This window comes from Strix uralensis, chromosome 5, assembly GCF_047716275.1.
Source record: "Strix uralensis isolate ZFMK-TIS-50842 chromosome 5, bStrUra1, whole genome shotgun sequence".
Classification (NCBI taxonomy): domain Eukaryota; kingdom Metazoa; phylum Chordata; class Aves; order Strigiformes; family Strigidae; genus Strix; species Strix uralensis.
The window spans coordinates 55754578-55776122 of NC_133976.1; the positions used below are offsets into that span (position 1 = coordinate 55754578).

The 21545-nt window shown below is 45.5% G+C and overlaps 1 protein-coding gene across 1 annotated transcript in view; it reads right to left on the reverse strand.

Annotated features, from left to right (window-relative positions):
• GRIN2B (glutamate ionotropic receptor NMDA type subunit 2B) overlaps positions 1-21545 on the reverse strand; it is a 203737-nt gene that overhangs the window by 168366 nt on the left and 13826 nt on the right. The gene's annotated exons all lie outside the window — the stretch shown is intronic.

The following is a 21545-nucleotide window of genomic DNA, read 5'->3' on the forward strand; positions in this document are numbered from 1 at the left end:
TTCATTTCTCTCTAAAAAGCAAGAAACACAAAATTTCCCAGTGGTCGTGGACAAAACTGGATCAGTGCAGTGTGGGGAAGACATTCCCTCAAAGCCCATATGACAGCTATTTTTGCCCAGAAGCAGAAAGACCCACAGAGCTTAGAAAGGTTCACCCTCAGCTACTACAGCCAGGGATATTACACCGATCTTTTGCCTGAACATGTCCACTTTATTTTGTAATCATAACAGTAGAAATGGAAAAACCTGATGAGGTCATCCGTCCAGCCTCTGACTGTTCCCTGTGGGATTGTTCCTAGATCTGTCTTTATACAGTCTCATTTTAATAATAGTTCGCATTTCCACAACTCTTTTCATCCTCAAGGCACTTTACAAACACTAACAAATTAATCCTTGCAGCACCTATGCAGTGTAAATAACAGAACCCCCCTGGTCTAGGGACAAAAACAGAGCAGCATCTCCCCATCCTGTGGGAGGCAGCACTGCTCAGTGTGCCCACCCAGGGCCATGCTGCTGTCCCAAGGAGATTTCAGGCATTGCAAACTAAAGAAGGCTTTCCCTCAGCACAAAAGGTCCTGCTCAGCTATTCATGCCCATAACCCTGTTGTTCATCAGCCAGGCACACTTGGAATAAATACATCAGCCCTGCACTTCCTTGTGCTACACCTCTGGTCTTGCGGGTCCAGGAATGGGACCCTTCCATACTGTTTGCTGCTACACATGCCTCTATCAAATGTACAGAAAGCCACGGCAGCAGCGACAAGGCTGGCAAGATTTGGGGAAGCTGGAAGTCCATGAAACAGCCCTACCTGTCACCAGCCACCCATAGGGAAAGGGCACATGGAGCCACGTTTTACCCTGCCCAGGAGAACATGAGCTCAGCACCTGATCCCTCATTGTCATGCTAAGCAGAGAGAATGTATCCTGCATTGATATTACTGGATAAATAAGCAGATAATAAAATAGATAATAAATATGCACCAGAGGAACCAAATCCACTTAGGAGGCTGAAAGGGACCACGGGTGTGAAGCACCAATCGATTCTCAACTCTCTGATGGATCCACTTTCTGAGAGATGCTCACAAGGATAACCAAGAGACTTTGAGAGTTTGGCAAAATGAACAGCTAACTTCATTCCAACAGGACTGTTAGCCTCCAATTACGAGTCACTAAATTAGATTCCTTCACAGTGAAATGCAGTCCCCACTCCTGCAATGCTTTATTAACTTTAATGCACTCTATACGCTTTTTGTTTCTCACTCTCTTGCTCACTCACTTTAATGCTATATTTGTTCTCTTTAAAATATGTCTCCTGCGATCCCTCCGCATAGCCTCACACAGTATATTACGCTTGGTTAGGCAATGGCTAGCTGTGATGCCCAGGGAGCAGAGTGTAGTTTTTTCCCAGCCCTTCTCCCACCAGGAATACTTTACAGGGCCTTCCAACCCAGGGCCAGGTTGGCAACAATGCAGGAGCTATTCAGGCAATCATGGCAGCTGTCTGCCTTCATGCCCAAAACCAGACTTCTCCCACAGGAAAAGATGCTGTCCAGGGAATCCATTCCCCTCTCTACCTGCATCAAAGCCAACAAATTCCTAGCATCTACCTCCAAGCAGCAGAAAAGAGCCCAGGTCCTGAAGAGCTCATAGGTACCAATCTGCTGGGTGTCTAGCTCATGGGATGTGACCCCCAGGTAGATTTTTCCATTTAACAGAACATGATGGAGTTCCCTGTACAGTGCCAGAGCCTCAGGCTTTACAGGAAGCAGCCAGGGCTAGGAAGAGGCTGATGTGAAGAGGAGGTTGTCAGTGCCTCCACAGCCAATCTGGCATCTCCAATTTGGATCCTCAGCCATGACCCCCCTCTGGATCAGACAGAGCAATGTTTAAGTAGTCTGTGTTGTACCATCCAAGACAGCTCTCCCTCCATATCTCACTCACATGTAACACTTCTGTCATGCTCACAATGTGTTTCAGGTGCTCCATGGGTGGTCTGCATGCCAGAGACCAGTGTCCTTTTGAGACAATAGTAGGTACCAGGTCCAGGCTGGGCTCACTTGTAGGATGGGACACAGGGATATGTTAAGGCAGGGGAAGGCCATTAAATCACAACCAACCCAGGGATGAGTGGTGATCTGCACTATTTAGCTCCCACAAGGCAGCAGCAGGTTCACACCACAGAGTTAAGCTGCTCAAAGACTGCAACAGGGGTGCTCATGGTGTTACAACCCCCTCCCTACCCTCCTTGGGGCTGACTACTGTTCACAAGCAGTAGCCACTATCCACACTTCTGCTCACATGCAAGTGCTGGCTGTTAGAAAAAGGGACAAACATCCCAGCACCAACCCCATCTCTCTTTTCTGCTCTGGTCTGGCTCACTACAAGACCCTTTTGGATGTGTGATAGTAGAGGAGAGTCAGGGGTGAACCAGCACAAACTTCTTATCAGATTAAAGTGGCCCCAGAACTACTGTGAAGATGTGTTTTTGCATACACAGCAACAAGTTTTACCCATTAATTTCTACAGTGTTCAAAGACAAAAGTTTGAGGCACTCAATCAAGGAAGCACTGGAGGCAGCATGCGGACCTCCTCCTGAGTGGTGTTCTTGTTTCCAGTATAGAAGAGAAATGGAGAAATTCACACACGGAGAAACTCACAAGCACCTGACAAGGCTGCAGGTGTAGAACATGGCATTTGCCCTTAGTTTTTTCAAGTAATTTTAATATTGCTAGAATCTAATTTCACAAGTCAAGAATCATTTTAAAAATGTGCCAGTATATTTTATTACAAAGTATTTTACGTGAGCAGCTTTTTCCCTTGGTGGTGGTGTGGGGCAACAGTGTTTGAGTCTCTTCTGTGATTTTGCCACTCCAAAACAATTTATCAAATCCCAAACTCCAGTCTGGTAAGTAAAATCCTTTACACATTACTCTACACTATTATGTTGTCCCTTTCTCCCTGGAAAATAATATATGACAGGGCCATTAGACAAAGTGGTTTTACAGACATATCTATATTTAGGTATAAACATGCCTGTAAAACCATTATACCTCTATAATCTCATTTTACTTACCAATAAAACATATCCACTATTGTAGAGGAATGCAGCATCTACTTAGTGCTGCAGAGCAATGTTACACAATCACTGTTAAAATGGGAAGGGAAAGTTAACTTCTCCAATTGAAAATGCAAGAGGAATGTAGGTAGTCAGACAGTAATTATCCAGATTGGAATTTGGCCAGGACCAAAGGTTAGATTGCTTAAAAATATCATGAGAACCTTATTTGACACTGCATTTTTATGTGGATCAGATCTAAGGTAAGTATTAATAGAAAATTATTAGGCTGCACAGGCAAAATACAGCTCAGCATTTAGAGATATTTCTGGACAATATTTCAAAATACAGAAAGTACACAAATAGGTCACTGTGCATTCAACCAGACTAACTGTAAATAAAGTACTACTCAGGCAGTGTACTGCAAAGCTAGGCAATCTTCAGGTCAGACAAAGAAACTGAGGCAGAACACAGGCTGGTCCCAGAAATTTGGGGGCAGTTCTGTCATGTGCCGATGCTGGTACCTCCTGCTGCTGCAATTGTGCCAGCTGTGCAGCCTTGCGCAATAGTCCCTTGGGGGGGTATTTTCAGGCCCCCAAAACCCTATCTCCAAGCTCAAGACAGTAAGAAGAAAGGAAGTCCTGTAATACTGCAGTCCCAGACAAAAAGTTATGCTGAAGACAGCTTCCCTAATTAGGAGGAAGATGATGCTTGGGATGGGAGGCTAAACAGTGTGTACTAGCCACCAGGGAACTTCGCAGGGACATTGGCTGCATACTGGACAAAGAGCATCACCTACCTCCAGCCTCCTGCTCACGTACTTCCCTGGTGGGCCATGGGGAAATTCATATCCCAGTGCTTTCTGGGCTCTGCTCACTGGGAGCTCTGATGAAGTCCCAGCACCAGTTAGAGGACTTCAAGCCACAGAATCTGAATTCAACACCCAATTTTGCATCTGCACCAAATGCAATGCTAACCCCCAGCCCTACTCTTATCCCTGATCACTAGCCCAATTCCAGGACTCACCACCGCCCTCTGTCCCACTACTACCTAGAGACAGATGTCCTGCCAGCCCCAGTGTTAGCCACCAGTGTTACCTTACTCTTTGGTATTTGCTCATCTTTGACAGCATCTTAATTCACACTGGCTTCATTTCTCAGGCAGTTTGAGCAGTATCAGACAATGAATCAAAAAGCAACCCTTGTGTTTCAGGACCTAGCTGGGCGTAGGAAGAAATCCATCTCACCTGTGAGACACTCTACAAAGCTGGAAGGTGCTTTGTGCCTGGTATCCAACACACCACCAGGGAATAGCAAGTGCGCTAGAAGAAGCTGTACTAGGGAAGTTAACATTGCACTAGACATGCTGCTGGACTGTCTGGCAAGGAAATGCCTGTATATCCAGACCAAAGAAGAACACTGTTTCTGTGTTTACCAACTGCAGAAGACTGGTGCGTATTTAATCTTTTTGTCTACTACCTGCTTTACAGGTAAACTGCAGGAGCTGAGAAGACCCGTACAAAGAAAGGAGCAGGATTGATTGCAGCCTCATAAACTGTTGCTCCTAAGAGCTGGGTTTAAAGCTATAAATCACACCATAATTTACACCTAAGTTTCTCCAACTCCCTGATTTTTGGCAACACAATTTCAGCTTAGGACAGCCTCTCATTTTCATCATTACTGCCATCTCCCCAATCCAGACACACTGCATATTGTATACCTCTGAAGAAGCATTCCTCATGTTCTAACACTGCTTTAACCATTGTCCTACTGCACCTTCAGCCCAGGCTATTTGTATGTTGACAAACTCTTGCTCTGCTGTTCCCCATATTACTGCTTCCCAGGTAGGTGACATAAGTGCCCATAAATCTTCTTCTGGCTCAGAGCCCTGTTGTTCCAGGAATTTTGTAAACATATACAAAGAACAGGGGGATGGATCTGGGGCACGATGGATGTGTCTTGGAAGCGCCTGCACACTTCAGGTGCTGATAAACACAATGAATGATGCTGCAGGAAAACGTCCATACATCCAGAGTAGGAAGACGGCAGAGGCTAGAGACAATGGAAAGTGCCATGCAGTGATGAATGCAAGAACAATCCAGCACCTGGACCTAAATGGTTCATTATAGTGACTTCGAGTAAACACCCCCTCCAAGGGCATTTCAGTAGTTTTAGATGAAAACTGGTGCAGTTTAGTTTATTTTAACTAGTTTCGAACATCACTTATATTCTCATTCGGATATATAAATGTTCCTATGACAGTGATAGAAACATTTCTCCAAGGTCTTTTGGCCAGGTCTTCTTTCTGCTCTTCACAGCCACTCCCTCGCCAACATGTACCTTTGTCCATCCCTGTAATGTTCCACAGACTCATTTCTATCTAACTTACAAAATGGTTCTTCTTTTCCCTTATTTCTTACAAGTCATCCTTTTTCTTTTAGGGAATGCATAACACACCCCCAACCAAAGCCTTCAAAGCCCTTGGAGCTCTCTCATTACCTCGCTGTTAGCCTTCCTTCCATGGTCACTGGGTGGAAAGTAGCACATATGTTGACTTCTATTCTCTGTTTTCTTTCAAGTTGTTCTTTCTTTACTAAACAGGGTATGAACTTGACCCTGACTTGGACAGTGCCAGATTCATCCCATATATCACATATTCATTTCTCCCCACCTCCAACAGCTAGTTTGTGTCTGTCTATCCAACAGGTGTATCCAAGGATAAGGTGAAAAAGTGCTTCCTGATTTTCTGCCCCATCCAAAGGAGAAGAGCAATTCTCTCCCTACACTTAAGGTGGTACAAAGAACACTTTGATCATCAATTAGACCCATATCATTTCCAACAGTTGAAGAACTATATCTCATTATTGTAAGCTTGCCCAAGGGTAAGTTCCCAGTGTCCTTCCCACTTCCTCCCACCCACATGTTTTACATATCATGGGTGATAGCTGATACAGCCACAGCCTGAGAGCGTCTGTTGAGGCCAACACCAAGTGATTCATAGAAATTACAAATTAAAATCCTCTGCTTAATAGTCTTGCCCTTCCCCCAGTCACTTCAGGATTGCTCTCTACAGCATCTGCTTTAGCACACTACCTGCACTGAAACAACTCAAACAATAGGATTACCGCTGCTAGGAGACAGCTCCAAGGCTCACATTTAGAAATGTTTCCCTAAACTCAGTCTAAATTTTCCCTTTGCTCAGCTATCCTGTCACTAATATCTCCTTCATTCAGCCAAAACAATTTCTCCCTCTCGACTCACAGTCTCCACCCTGAAAATGCTTGTAGATGGTTATCTGATCACCCCTTGGGACTTTCCTCTGTTGCAGCAGAAGTTCACCTGTGTTCATCCCTCCTCATAAGTTGAGTCCCCTTGGGTCCTCATCAGGATGAGCAAGGGAGGATGAAGATATGGAGAGCAGCAGCGAGTCTGACCTGTTTACCCAGCCTGGCACACACGTGCAGAGCTGCAGGAGTCAGTGTCACACACACAAAAGCTATTAAGCAAGACAGCAGGTCAGTCTGGCATTGCCTAGTGCCAACTTCTAAATGCCAGGGCATAAAGGCTTGGCACGGCCATTGCTCTCTGTGAGCCTGGCTTGTGGAGCCAGGCTGGAGCCACCGTTCCCCTGCCAGGATCTCACCCCTCCCTCAGCATCCCACTTGGACAAGTTTAGAAGGATGAGGCAGGCCCTCCCTGCCAGAGACTGAAATATCCTCACCACCTGGAGGGTTCAGATGCCACAGCTGTCACTCCGTGCATACTCCATTTAAAACAAGGGTTTCAAAGCTTACGAGACATGCACCGTTTCCCACTTCTGACTGTCATCTGCCCCATCTCAGAACTGGATCCAGGCTCAGAGAAAGATCATCCAAAGCAAGGGACGTGTTGCTGTGTGCACGGGGACTCTCCAAAGGGATTTCAGCACAGTTGAAAGCAGCTTTGCCTCCTGAAGTGCAAGACGAGGTTTAAACAGGCAGCAGAACACTGCACGAGAGCAACTCCAGTTTTGCCAATTAAACTGAACTGTAACAATTCAGTAATCCATGCGGCAATCCCTTCCTTCCTTTCTTAATTCTCCACTTCCAGTTTTCATTTCCAAGCAGGAATCAACAGCACATTAATAACATAAGGGCATTAAAGTCTGCAATTTCCAAAAGCTAGGGATTTAAATACCTCTGATCTATTAGCATCCATGAGAAATGCACATTTAACTTCACTTGGATGGTTTGGAGAAGCACATCTTCAGCATTTCTCATTACTTGCTGTATTAATTCGAGGTTTTCTATTCAACCTTAATCAACTCTGCATTTTGTGAATTGGCATATGGTTATATTGAATCTCAAAATTTAAAAATGAGGAGAATTTTTACTTCCAAGGGTGGGAGGACTTTCCCACTCCCCAGACTTTCTTATGCATCTCACTCAGTACCTATTTGTTCCCTGCATCATTTCCTTAAAGACAAAAAGCAGGCAGACGGAGACTGCACTGTCTCCTGAAGGCAACTGCCAAACGCCACACCGGTGCTGAAATCCCGTGGGTTCCTCAGAGCCTCACATCAAGAGACAGTCTTACATTATTTGGATGCCAGATGTAAAAGCCAAATCACAACAGTTTCTTCAAACATACCGTAAGTGGGAAGGAAAATACGATTTTTCTTTTTTTAGGCAGAAATTGAGTGACTCCTTCTTCTACAATACTGACAATCCTAAAAAGGGCATCTGAACCAGAGGGAGACAGCCTCAAACTACACCTGCACTTTGGCTACAGTCATCCAGTTTGCTGTCAATCTCCTCAGATATAATGTATAACATGGGATAGAGCTTTAAAACACAAACCTGCCCATCCCTTCAGAAAGATCTTCATGAGTGCATGTTTCAGTCTTGCAGCCCATGCAGCAGGGCAAGCTAGGAGAAACTATTTGCACCACCTCTGTTCATTGTCACACCGTTACAGCAAATCTTAAACAGCCCTAAAGCAGAGTGCCAGAGCTCACCAGACCTGATCAGGCTCTCATAAAGGTGTTACAGACAGCAGAAATGGCAGAGAAGGTGGCTCAATGCCCAAAACACCTAGATATGAGGCAGGCAGTGGGGTGGAGAGAGAGAGAGAGAGAGATACATGCTGTGAGCTGGTCCAGGACAAAGCCACAGTGCTATGGACACTGATGGGCCACATTTCACAAAATGACAGCATCCCTCAGGAGCCTCATGACCTCTTGATTTCCACTGGTATGCAGCATTTTGGAAAAGGGAGTTTAGTCACCAAAGTACCCCGTGAAACCTCCAGCCTTGCTCATGAAATGAGACAGGGAATTAATCTGGAAGTGAGAAGGACCAAGACGTGTTTTTACCATGGACAAAAAGGCATGCCACAGCCATTGGAGCCAAGAAGGGTCAAAAGCTGGCTTTAGTCAGACCACCAGAAATGACAGATGAGTACCCAGAAAAATTTGTTGTGAATCTCCTTCCTTGTAACTGCCTGTCCCTTGTCCCTTCCCTTTTTCTCACTCTGATTCTTGGTAGAGGACTTTTATGTTCCTGTTATCACTACTTATAGAAAAACAAAACAAAATCTACCTAGAAGTAGTAATAAGGGAAACCCAATGTGTGACACCAAAAAGAGTGCCATTCGAGATGTTTGGTGTTGTACACTCCCAACCCAGAAGCATCCCCAAAAACACTCATGCCTTTAGAAAAACTTGATGCTTACAATAAATATTAAAGCCAGAATGAAGGGAGAATTGACAACTGCAAATCAAGAATTTTTTTATTTGTAGTCTCATTTTTCTTCTCCTTTCCCTCTTTACTCTCCCCACCCAACACTTTCCCCTTTCCCTATCTTTGTCTCCCTGAGTTCAATGGCCAGTAAGGCGCCAGCCATCAATGGATACAATATGCTTTCACAGTACATTAGTGCTGTGCATCAGACCATGCTGTGCCTGCAATTGTATGACAGGTCAGGGCTGATTCGTCTTACTGAGACTTTCAATCAATAGTGTCCAGAAAGCTTTCCCAGCTGGAGGGACCCAGCCCAGCAGTCGCTGACCTCTCCCTTGCTCAGCACTTGATCATATTTATAGAGTTGCAGTGACAGAAACATACACAGGCAAAGCCAAATCTGGACCACGGCTAGTCACTGGCTGTTGATGTATCAGGGACAGGGATGGGAAGGTCCAATCCAGCATAAACAAACAGATTAGATTTGTCTCAGTTGAATGCCATTTCCATGCATTTCTTCCTCTGTTCTCTGTTTTCTCCAACCTCTCAAATTCATTCACTCTGGCTGCTTCAGCCACCTTTCCCAGCTCACCTAGCTGTTCAATCCTCCATGTGCTGGCCAATGCATACAAGGATGTACCAGACCATGTCTCCTCCCAGCCCAGCTCCACCACTGGCTTCCTCAGGCTGTAGCTCAGCCCTTTTGGGCCTCATATCATTTACACAATTGCAGCAGGAAGAAAAAAAGTATTACTAGCAAGAGTAAAAGTGAACAATAACCAAAAGCAGACAGTTGTCACAATAAAGAATACCTTACCAGTAAATAAAAATCAATATTATGGGCAAAGTGTAGCTGTGAGTTACTTATGTTTTAAGGTCAGTTTACACTTTTAAAACAGCATAAGAGGGCTTAGTATAAAAGAAAATCTAGAATTTCAATATTCCCCATGAACTTCCTTAAAGCTACTATATATGTCCTAATCTACCACCCTTTGCAGCTTTCTCCATCCATCACTTATCTCTAATCCATTTTTTGTCCTTCATGGCTCCCACAGCCATTCCATTCCTCATTTTAAGCACTGTCATATTTTTGGTCCATCCTCAGTACCTCTTACCTCACTTGTATTCACACTGTTAGGTTTCTGGTTTTAAATCTTGAAAGCATGGAGGGAATGTACCACAAGTGAAGTCTTGTTCTAATCCCTCATACCACTATCTAAAATCAATAAGCATTTTTTGAAAGTGTAAACACCATTGTTTTCTTCCTCACCCTTCGCCTTATTCTCCTCATCAGAAAGATGGAGATGCATCTTCTCTGCTTCATAGAGTTAGAATGTTTAATTATTTATGGTATTTAAAGTACTTTTGGCTCTGAAGCGACAGAAGCTACAGGAGCTGAGATTATTATTATTGCTTCCATTGCACTTCCCTGAAGGCAGCAATGTCTTCTTGTGAGATCATACCCAACATTACTCACAGGATCCCAAGAGAGTGTATTAAAACCTGTATGTCCAAGATCTTCAGGACAATAAATTCTAGTGTAGCTAGGAGCAGAGAGAAAGGAATTGCTGTAATACCATAAATAGTTGTCGGTTTCCAAGCAAAATCCCTGATATTCAATATCGTCTTTGCCACATTGACTCAAACTGCAAAATACTGCTGATCAGTAGTTTCTGATGAAACAACATGTTGTCAGCAAATGCCAGTTTGTTAAGCCTATTCTCATGAAAATATCTCTCAGCTCACGACACATTTTCACCTACTCCAAAGCAGCTTTCTTGCTGGCAAGGAAGAACAAGAGCAATGCAGATCTTCGGAGAGCTAGGCAGAGCTGCAGCAAGCAGCCAGCCTCCAGGGTCTGGGCTGGAGGTGCAGCTCTTCTGAGCACCAGGATCCATCCAGCCAGCAATTTTAATCCAGACCTAGAAATCTCCTGTTTCATTAAGAGATGTGCCCTGTGGGTCTGCCACAGATCCAGGGAGTCTTGTTCCAGCAGCTCTTGGGCAGTGGAAATGTAAAGCCCAGCTCCATTTCAATTCACTTGCAGAAACTCAAAATACGAGATGTCCTAACTGTGGGTCCCAGAAGTGGAGACCCTCAGACCCTGGATATAAACAGATCTGGGGAAGGTGGCCAGACCAGAGTCACCAGGCTTTTAGAGCATGGCCAGAAATCCTGGGAGCTCTGGATCCCTCCTAAACAAAAATCCTGGTCTTATACCACAGAGCCTGGATATCCTGAGAGTCCTGGCTGGGGCTACAATGTCAGAGGTGCCAGAAATCTGGGATTCATAGAGAACTCCTCAGATGTAATTCTGAGGGCCGATGGCCTTGTGCCCCACAGCTGCAAACCCAACAAGCCCTGGAAGCCAGGGGAGGAAACTAATAGCTTTGACAGTTTCACCGCAGTTATTAGTCTCTTTTATCAGTCCCTCTGAACTTGTAGTTTCCCAGTATTTGTGGGGAGAGGAGGGGAATTCTGCCATTAAGTTCAGACTAAAATTAATTTTCTACCTCTGAACATCCTCCTGCCTGGAAAACCTGCTTGTAGCCTGATGCCCTGTGATTCTGTCAGACTTCACAAACTATGTTGAGCTGTGCCTGCTGAGCACCTGAGTGAGACCTGTGGAGAAATACAAGGGGCTTTGAGGGGTAATGGCAGCCACAGGGTATATTATCATTGACAAGTTCACAGAGAGCAACTGTTCTGCTTTGGGGGATTCTTCTGTTGACCAGAGACAGTCGATAAAGACTGGAGTAGTCCTGGAGTCAAGAGAAAAGGTGTTGTAGTCCACCCCCACTCAAATTCTTCTTCCAGTTCCCATCATTTCCTGGGTTACGCTGCCACAGAGCAATGTTGAAAGACTAGTGCGTTCTCACTGCAGAAGTAAGTATAAAGTAAAATGAGGGTGTGTATGTCAGTTTTTATATATACACACACTCTCTATATATATAGTTATTTATATATATGTATTTGTTTGTTATTATTAATTTTTTATATACATATAATGAGTATATATGGACTCCATCTCATCTTAGACCAGCAGATAGGGCTGCATTTCTCCGAAGGAGTAAAGTAGGTAGGAGAAGCAGCTCTTTGCAGGATGGCCAGTTACCCCTTTCCTGCCAGACCTGAAATGGCACCAGTTCCTAAACGCACTAAATCCCTGTATTTCCGAAAAGAAGAAAACCCCAAAACAGTGCGGGGGGGGGGGGGGGGGGGGGGGGAAGCAAAAAAAAAAGCTGGAGACAACATTTAAGTTGCATCACTGGTCCTTGTAGGAAATCAGCTTCCAAGACAGAAACCCAAACCTTGCTGCCATGTCTGGGGTCAGCCTCTGGCACAGAGCAGCTGCTCTCCCTCCTGAGAGTTGTTTCTGGGGTGGAGGCAGAGTCAGCACTCAGCCAAGAGGTGGGGAGTTAGCGGATATAGTGTCAAGGCTGTTTTTCACACTGCCCATCTTGAAGCACTATAGTAGCACTGAGGTGCCAGTCCTGTCTTGTGAAGGGTTTTTATACAATCCTGAGGTTATAGCGCCATATAACCATCATGTTAAAGCATTCAGCTAGCGACAGGCTGCAGTCTTTAGCTAGAGCTCAACCTTGTTTGTATATGACAGTACCAATATTGACATCCTGAACAGCCAAAGATTATATGCTGCAAACATCACCCAGTCCTTAGAATGAAGTAGAGAAAGCAAACCAGGTTGTCTATATGAACTGCCTCTCCAAACTTTGCCTCGCATACACCACTCGTCCACCTGGAACTTCCTGGTGCTATGCTCACTTTGGGCTTTCCTTGTTTCTCCTTCTCACTGCAGCTTTGACACTTCTCCATGTCAAGTCCATGCCACAGGGCTGAACTGCTGCCCCACCGGGTCCCCAGTTTCAATTAAAAAAAAATCAGCTCTTAGATGCCATGCTGGCTTTCTACAAAGCCTCTCTACAGCTCCTGTTTTGATGTCCTGTCAGGATGACACTGACAGGACCTCATTTCCAAGCCAGGAAGCATTTCTGCATGCAGCTGCATTGATTGTTATATATATGAAGATGCTCAAGTACAGTAAAATTCCTGGAGGTGTTTGCACTATGCGTTTTCAATACCTCTGTGCCAGAGGGGTGTAAAGTCCCTCTGATCTGATGTGGCAGCATTTTAAACCCACTTTGCACAGGTGTTAGCACCTTTGTGAGGCACTGGAAGCCAAGGGGGCTCATGACCTATAAACACAGCACACATCTGGAGAGCAGCCTCTTGCCATGCTCCCTGTGATACTTGTCTCAGGAGAGAGAGGGAAAAGCTGTAACAAATGAGACATGTATGCATTGTCACCTGACTACGTTGCCTGGTGTTGCTCTGAGATCCACTTCCTCTTGTTTGTACTTTATCTTCTGAGCCTGCAAAGCTTCGGGGACCCTAAACCACCTCCCTCACTATATTCCTAGCACAGCCCTGTCACCACCCCATCCAGAGGTCAGGGATACTTCAGCAAGACTAAAAGCAATATGCATTTATCACTCCTCCTTTCCTAATTAAAGAGATCAGAGGACATATCAGACCATGGCTGAGCTCCTGGCCCTGGAGCTGACGTGAGTTGGTGGGCAAGCTGTGTAGCCCCTCCAGCTGATTCGTTTACTCAGGCTGGCCTGACATGCAGCTAAGGGACCGTCCTCTCCAGATCCATCTGCGTTACAGCTTCCCCCACTGCTAAAATTTTTATTTTTTTATAAAAAGCAATTGCCTAAAAGTATATACAAAAAAAAACCACAACAACCCAACCAGAAAACTCAAACCAAAAATATCAAGTGCCCTGACATTAGGGAAAGAAAAAGCACTCAGGCAGTGCAAAAATTCCCCAGGGGAGGTGCTCAGACTGAAATTACTGCCAAGATGACACCTGTAGGGAAAAGGGAAATAAGCCACCAGATACAAGAGAATGGACTGGAGAGGCCCAGAAGAAGGGAAGGGGGAAAAAAAAGAAAAAAAAGAAAAAACAAATGAGAAAAAAACCCAAGAAATTAAGCAGGCTGGTTTGTCCATCAATAGCTATTATGCTTTACAGGATTTACAGGTGTCTTTCACTCATCTCTGCTGCATCAGCTTCCCAAATGTCCCAGTACCTGCTTCAAAACATCTGGCCTGCCATACCCCATCCCAACAGACTCCCAGCCAAAAAGGTTTCAATGCTTATTGCAGCAGAGCTAAAAAGGAGCCATCCTCTCTAGCCACTGTGACCTGATGGGCCCACTCTTCTCTTCCCTCTACCTAAAGGACCCCCACTTGCCCCATAAGCAAAAAAAAATCTCATACACAAGCATACACATACCAGCTTTCAAAGCAATGCACCTTCCCAACCATCCCTTTGTTAGCAGCCATGAGGAGACAGTCCTGTCTCCCTCACAACCTCAAGCCCACACTAGTGCAACAGCAGCAGTGGTGTGAACAGAGGATATTTCCCATGCCAACAGAAATGTGAAATGAAGAGGTCGATGCTTCAGCAGATGGCTTTGGACTTATCACAGCAGGGAGAGAAATCCACTTGAAAAACCTGGCCCTGGCACTAATCACCTCCTGGACTGGTAGCACAGGATTGTGGAAGCAGTTGGGGCTGAGTACCAGATGTGAAATGACAGGGATGCAGAGCAGCAAGGCAAACATGGAGGCAGTGAGAACCATGGGCTTTCTCTGGGATTGCAACGACATGTTCAGGCAGGCAGCACATTGGGAACAAGAGCAGAGGAAAAGATGCACATACCAAACAGTCGAGGGAGCAAGGTAATGAAAAGCCAAACCATCTGACCACAGCTTGCAATGAACACCATCAAAAGATTACAAGCAATGGGTAAACGGAGAAGAGCAAGCTTTAGAGAAGCTCTGCAGCATATAACATGCAATGTACCAGCCTGCCTACAGAGCTCACTAGCCCAGGAGACCTTACCCTCCCCAACCCAGCATCAGCCCAGAACACCGCTAGTGCTGGTACACATCCTTGTTTCACACAACCCCTCTAAAGGGCCATCTTCTTAGATATCATGCCTGAAAACTCATATGACCACCAGACAACTGTACTTTGCACAAGTGAAATCTGCTGTTGTCCAGCACACTGAAGGAGGTTGAAGAAAGTCCTTGGCCTTTCTGCACTGTTTGCTGTGTCCCAGGAGACAACCCTCTGTCAGTACAGAAAATATCATCCTATATTGAAACCTTGCCTAGAGATACCCTCTTTTTTTTTTTTTTTTCAACCTTCATTGGATTTTTGTTTTTGATGGGCCTCATCCCAGCACTGGGGGTGTCAGCCAGTTGTGTGGGCGCAGCAGACAGAAGTCTGCTGCAAGCCTACAATTGGTGGGACAAGGGGACCCCATGGAGATGGATGTGACCATGCTTCCAGTTTGATGACTGAGCCCATGCACTCTTCTCCTACAAAGGTTTCAGCCAGAAGGGGACTAAAATGAAAAAGGCTGCTCCGCAGTCACAGTCCCAGAGCAGCTGATGCATGTGCCAAGAGCAAAGGAGATTCTGTTTGCAGATAGATGAGCTGCATCATGGAGAGAGGGATGATAGAGATGCTTTCCCTTTCCTTGTCATCAGGGTGCTTCCCTGAGTCAAAGGGTACCCACTCCCCAAAAAGGCCATCAGCCTGCACCCTCCTCTAGTCATGTGTGCTTTTCTGAGAAGGTGGGAATGCTTGGTTAGATGCAGTCAATGCCTCCACTCCTCCATCACAGGCTGACATCCATTCCAGGTGCACTGTACACAACCACACACCAGTGAACAACGATCAGAGAAAGAGAGGAAAAGCTAAGGGGAAGGAAACAGCAGGGTAGAGAAAGTGAAGACAAGAATGAAATTGAAAAGTGGGAAGGATAGTGAAAAGAGGAGATAAGGATGGGAGAGAGAGCAGAGAGGGAGTTACTTTGCAAGTGGTAGCTAAAAATCTCCCAATATTTACAGCAAATGATGCATGAAATACACTGTCAGGAATGTGATGCCCAGAACCTATTGCTGCTAAATATTTAATCTGATTGGCAGGGAGCCATTAAAACCTCAGTGTCTGGATGTCAGGCTTCTACAGAGCAACAGGTAAAGTAAATATATCAACATGTAGTGATTCACCTTGGGTGCCATCAGCCTTTCCAACCTGCAGCATGGCGCAGGAAAAAAAGTTGTCAATGGATATTAACAACAGCAGAAACGGGCTACAGGAAAGACACATCTTACGTACCTTGGCTCCCACTGCAAGCTAGAGACAAGTGGAAGGTGAATATGCTGAGTGTCTTCTTCAGAAATTACAACACACTGCTGCAAAGATTTCATACAGTGCAGTTCATGCCTCTCAAACACTACAAAGTCATGCAGAACTGTGGTACATCAGGGCTGCAGCTCTAATGGCCCACACTTCCCTGCACGTAATCCCTGAAGCCAATCTGCAAGCAGACCTAAGGCTGCCTCCAGCAATCATCTTCTACCGTCTGTCAAGCATGAAGCAGGTCAGAATGTCCTACATATGTGTCTTCTAACGCCAGCATACGAGACCACAGCAGGGCTGGCAGGGTGCATGCAGGTATGCAGGCAGCCCTTTTGGGTAAGAAAGCTCATTAGCTGGTACTGCAGCATTGTGAGGGGACGATAGGACAGTCAGTTGCTAGCAGGGGAATATAGATGCGTAAGTTTGCACATCCAGCGCAGGCTCCCACTTTGCTGACTCTACCCACACAACCTTCAGAGCGGCTGCTGTTCGTGTCAGCTCTGGTGTCCCTGAGCCTACACCTGAGCTGAGTCTGTGCTCCCAAACAGCTGCTTCTTGGAGCTCTGCAAAGAAGGATTATATCTGGGCAAAGCTTTTGCAGTTTCAAACTACAATTCTATTCTGGCTCAGAGGCAAACTTGGCCACTCAGAGATACTCTGGGGAAAAAAAAAGACTTTCTTCTTAATCATTTTGTATTGTTCAAATCAACTCATTTCTAGAATGAAGGTGTTCGGAGCCTTTATTTATTTAGGTATAATGTAACATTTTAAATTTTCCAAAGCTAACCTAAAGGTAGAAATATTCTGCTCTGCTGTAGAGACCTTCAGACCAAGTTCCTCACCATCATTCAATACACCAGCAACAGGAGTCCAGTTCTTCCTAAGCATTCTACAGGTCCAGGGCATGTGGTTGACTCACTGCACTGGCAAGTCACAGATTGCATGAGCCCAGTACCTGTCTTCCAAAAAAGGAATAAATAAATAAATAAATACATAAGAAGTGGAAAGTCATGACAGAAATGTAGGGAAAAGCAACATGCCCCATACTTGTTTCACAGAGGACATGGGATTTTAAGGTATACAAAACCCCATACCATGCAGGACATCTGCAAATCTAACACTGAGCCTTGCAAGTCTGGGATGCGGGCTCACAGGTAACACAGCACTGAGCACTTCTCTAGGCATAGATCTTGCAAGACTTGTCATAGACTGGTATTCACCAGCATAAATCTCCCATCATATTCCCCTTTCTGTATTTCTGGCTGCTTCCCTGTCGCAGCTGTTCAAGGAGCTGACTTCATCAGAATATGCTTTGTGAAGTGCTTTTCTGCTCTATATGATGCTTTTGCTTTATTTCTTTCAGTAAGTGCCAAATCACTGAAGAATGCCAAGGGTAGAGCTCTGAAAGTCAAGACCAAGCAAAGAGTAAGTATTTTTCTATGGCATCATCAGCCAAAAAGTATCAAGGCACCTCACAAACACAAAAGAAAGTGTGACTTTTGAATACAGCTGTATGGTGTGCGTGTCCATCATCCCAGCTCACAGAAGAACAAATACGCCGAGTGACTCATGGGCTCTGACAAACCCTGCTACTGTTTAAGACTTGTCCAACTCCAGCTTGCCATGCTCGTGAGAAGGTACTGCCTGTAGCTGGCAAGGCAGAAGGAGACATGTGCCTGTGTTTCAGCCACTCCAGTCGACAGCCTGACATGTTATCCTCAACCAGCAATGAAGGTGGGTTTGCCAGACCACCGAACTGCTGCAGGAACAAACTGCAGGGGCAGGGAAGGGAAACAACTTTATTGACCACAGCTGGTGATTAACTGAATAAGAGCCAATGCATGGAAAAGTCAGATATGGGACTCTGCTGACCTGCCTCCTATCTTTACCACAAGATGAGCCTTCCCTGTAGCCCAGGACATCACAGCCCCACTTGCATGCAGTGCTTCAGCCTTTGCCTTAAAAGGTGCTCTTCCATGTTTACTGCAAGAACCTGTTTCTCTGATCCTGGGCTCCTGTCACTCTTTGAACTCCCTCTTAAAATTGCCCAGGAACTAGCTGTGTCACTGGGACACAGCCACTGTCATACAAGGAACTAAGCTGAAGCATTTATTTTACAAACAGCCCTCCAAAAAGATATCACAAAAGAACAAATTTAGGATGCTCTTCACAACAAGCTCAACAGAGCCATTCACCCAGACAGACTAGAGCCACCAGCTAAGATACTGCACTGGCTCATGGCTCTGTTTCTTATCATCACCTCTTCATTTCACTTGGAAATGCATTCAGTCTTAAAAGCAGATCAGGAAATTAACATTTCCAGGTATGGAATATCCTCCTAGCATCTGAAAATGGAATTTATATGAAAAAATGTGCAGAATTTCTTAAGTACAACTGGATAAGAAATACTGTGATAAGAGTTCTTGCTTCATCATATTTTCCCATGACTGTCAAAACGAGGAGATATATACTGCACACTTTTTTTTTAAGCTAATTAAGCTATTTCATACCTTGAAAAAAGATTCACACTGAAGGGGCAAAAAAACCCAGCTAATCCACACTCTGCTGGAACTAGCTCCTCACTGCATTTTTTTAAGTGTGCACTTCATCTTTAGTCCTTCCACTGAAAAAGGCAGCATTCAAACAGAGCCATAATCAAAGAAGAAAATATAATTAAACAGAAACATTAACAAACATGTCCTGAACAAATAACCTGCAAGGAAAAAGCACCATAGCACTGGCTCATTTAGAAGCTCAACAGCCTTTTAAAGACTATGAAATCATATGAAATCTTGCTGAAACAAGGTTGGTTTCCTGATGCCTGTGTCACCCCCTGATAATTGAGTATCTATATTCACGGCAATTCCCCCACCCCCTCCTAATCTCCTTGTCACCCAACACTTAGGCTTGTCCTTCATACAGATCCTGCTTTTCCCAGCTTCAGCTAAGGGCCCACTCTCTTCCAGATCTGCCCTTAGTGACTAAAGAGAATAATTGGCCCCTGTTCTCTCTTTATAACAGTCCTTTACGGATTTGCAGACAGTTAGGTTTCCACCCACAGCTTGCTTTCCTCTAGACTGAACACGCCTGGCTCTCTTAGCATTTCTTACAGCACTCAGTGTCTACTGTCATCTACCCCTATCCCCTTGCTTGCTCCCCTCTCCAGCCTGCAAACTATCTTTTTAAAAACACTGCACCCCAACGTGGGTGCAACACTACACAATCACAGCCAAAAGATGGGGGAGAAATGATCTTTGGGCCCTGCAAATCAGAGGGGGAGGAATCCTGTGGAAACACCACATCCTTTTCTTCCTCTCCTGGAGAATTTTGGACACTCCCTGTAGCAAAGCTCCCAGGGCTACTTTCGTTCAGAGACTGCCATCACTTCCTTGGGAACGGTACTTCAGCCTCCGCCATGTTTTGCAGCAGGAACTGTGCTGTCTATTCAGTGCTTCCTTTTGTTCGGTTTGCTGCTATTGATTGGTTACAGCTACTTCTCCTTCGGTTCTGGTTAGGCTCCTACACAACTCCCCTAGCAGTGCAGACCAGGCACCTAACCAACAGTGGCTCCAACAGCACTAAACAATTCCTCATTTTCTCTCTCCTCGGTGTTTACATTCTTAAGCACACACTTTAAGGCAGTCATCACATCTCTCTTTTAGTTGTCATTTGGCCAAGCTAAATGTAATTAGTTACTTTAATCTTCCCTCTTAGATCAATCCCTCCAGCATCTTAATCATTTTTGTTGCTCCACTGAATTTGTTCTAATTTGCTGCCATCTTTGGGGCACCAAGTTCTCCAGAAATGAACTCAATAGCCTAGGTACACTCAGACCAGGCACACGAAGAAAACATGACTAGAAACATGTAGAAAACATTTCCTTGCTCCGAGATGCACTAGTTCTGTTTATGCAATCCAGAAATCACATCAGCCTCTTTGCTGCCGCATTGTATTGCAAGCCCATATCTCATTTGCTAACCAGTGTAACCCCAGTGTCATTTCTGGCATTACTGCTTTCCAGGGGTGTACCTCTCATCTCTGCTTTCTTTCCGAGCACAGTCTGATTTTAACTCCTGCTATTCAATTTATTATCCACTCTGCTAATCCCCAAATCCTATTCTGAGGTATGACTGCTTAGCCAGTTATATATCTCAAATCTCTTTGATTTCCAATGGAAATACGCTCACAAAGCAAAAGGCACGGGCTTTGTCATCAGAGCAAAGTCAAGGCACATCCCTAAATTCACAAGACAATATGGATTTTTCACATGCCTGTCTCCAGCATCAGTCCCTCACCGAAAACTGCCAGAGGGTTTTCAAACACTGCAGTTCGGCTTTGGTGGCATACCAATGCTGTACTGCTGTGTGACGGCTTTGCATCAGGCCCTGCTACTCTCAGAAAAAGCAATGGCCCCTGGAGACCCATGCAAGGCCCAGTGAGAACAAGTGGGAGCCCTGGGCAGGTGCCAATCAAGCATCCCCCAAATGTACCACTGCTGGGGTACATTTCTGTACACTGCCTTTCTCTGTACATGCCCTCAAAGTGGGAATGGCACCTTTCTAATAGGCTGCACAACAGCTTCATCTGAACAGTGGTGTCAAAGGCTCCCCGCCTCCTTCATCCCAAAGGGGTGGGGGAATGGGCGGAGGCTTTTTCAAAGCCTTTCTGTGAGACATCACATTGGCGCAAAGCACCCCAGATGCTGCCCGAGCACTAAGCAATCACGGAAGCAGGACCTGGGTGCAAAGAAGATTTTTTAGGATGCAGAAGAAAAAGCCCTTCCCCCTCCAAATCTTGTCCCTCCAAAACTCTTCCCCTGCCACCCCACCTCCCTTCCTCAGATCCCCTACAGGCACCAGAGCCTCCAACAGCTCCCAAACTAGTTCAAAGGCACTGAGACAGGGTGGCTTTAACCCCCAGACACACCCGTCTCCTGCAGGGCTTCCCTGACCCCAAGCTGTGGTTGATGGCATGAAGTCCAGTTGGGCTTCTCCAGCCTAGAGGAGGGAGGAAGAGGATGGAGGAGCAAGAGGAAAGTGGGGTGCCACAGGGTCAGGGATGGATGGATGGATGGAGAGCTAGCCCTGGGCAGCACTGATGCATCACCTCCGCAGTTGTTCAGCTCTGTGGGGGAGAAGCTGCTCAGTCCAGTCCTGCTTCCTCTAGCCATGAGGCAGGTGCGGCTCGGCAGTGTCTAAATGAAGCAGGTCGCGGGTCCTTAACACTGTGCCTCTGGCTGCACCTGGTCCCCCTCTGCTCTAGGCCCCAGATGAAGGGGGACACATCTACCGTGCTGATCAGGCTGTAGCACCAGCTTCCTTCTCCCTAGAAAACAGGGGAAAATAAAGCACCAGCTACTTCCTCCCACCACCCTCTCCCATGCATATGTACTGCTAGTTCAGGTAAATTTATGAGTCAGCTTTCTCAGTCCCCCATGGTCCAGGCTTTCCCAGGATAGGAATGCAATTTACTGCCAGTGAAAGTCCAATGAGGTGTATAAATCTGCGCTCCTGCCACCGCCTATT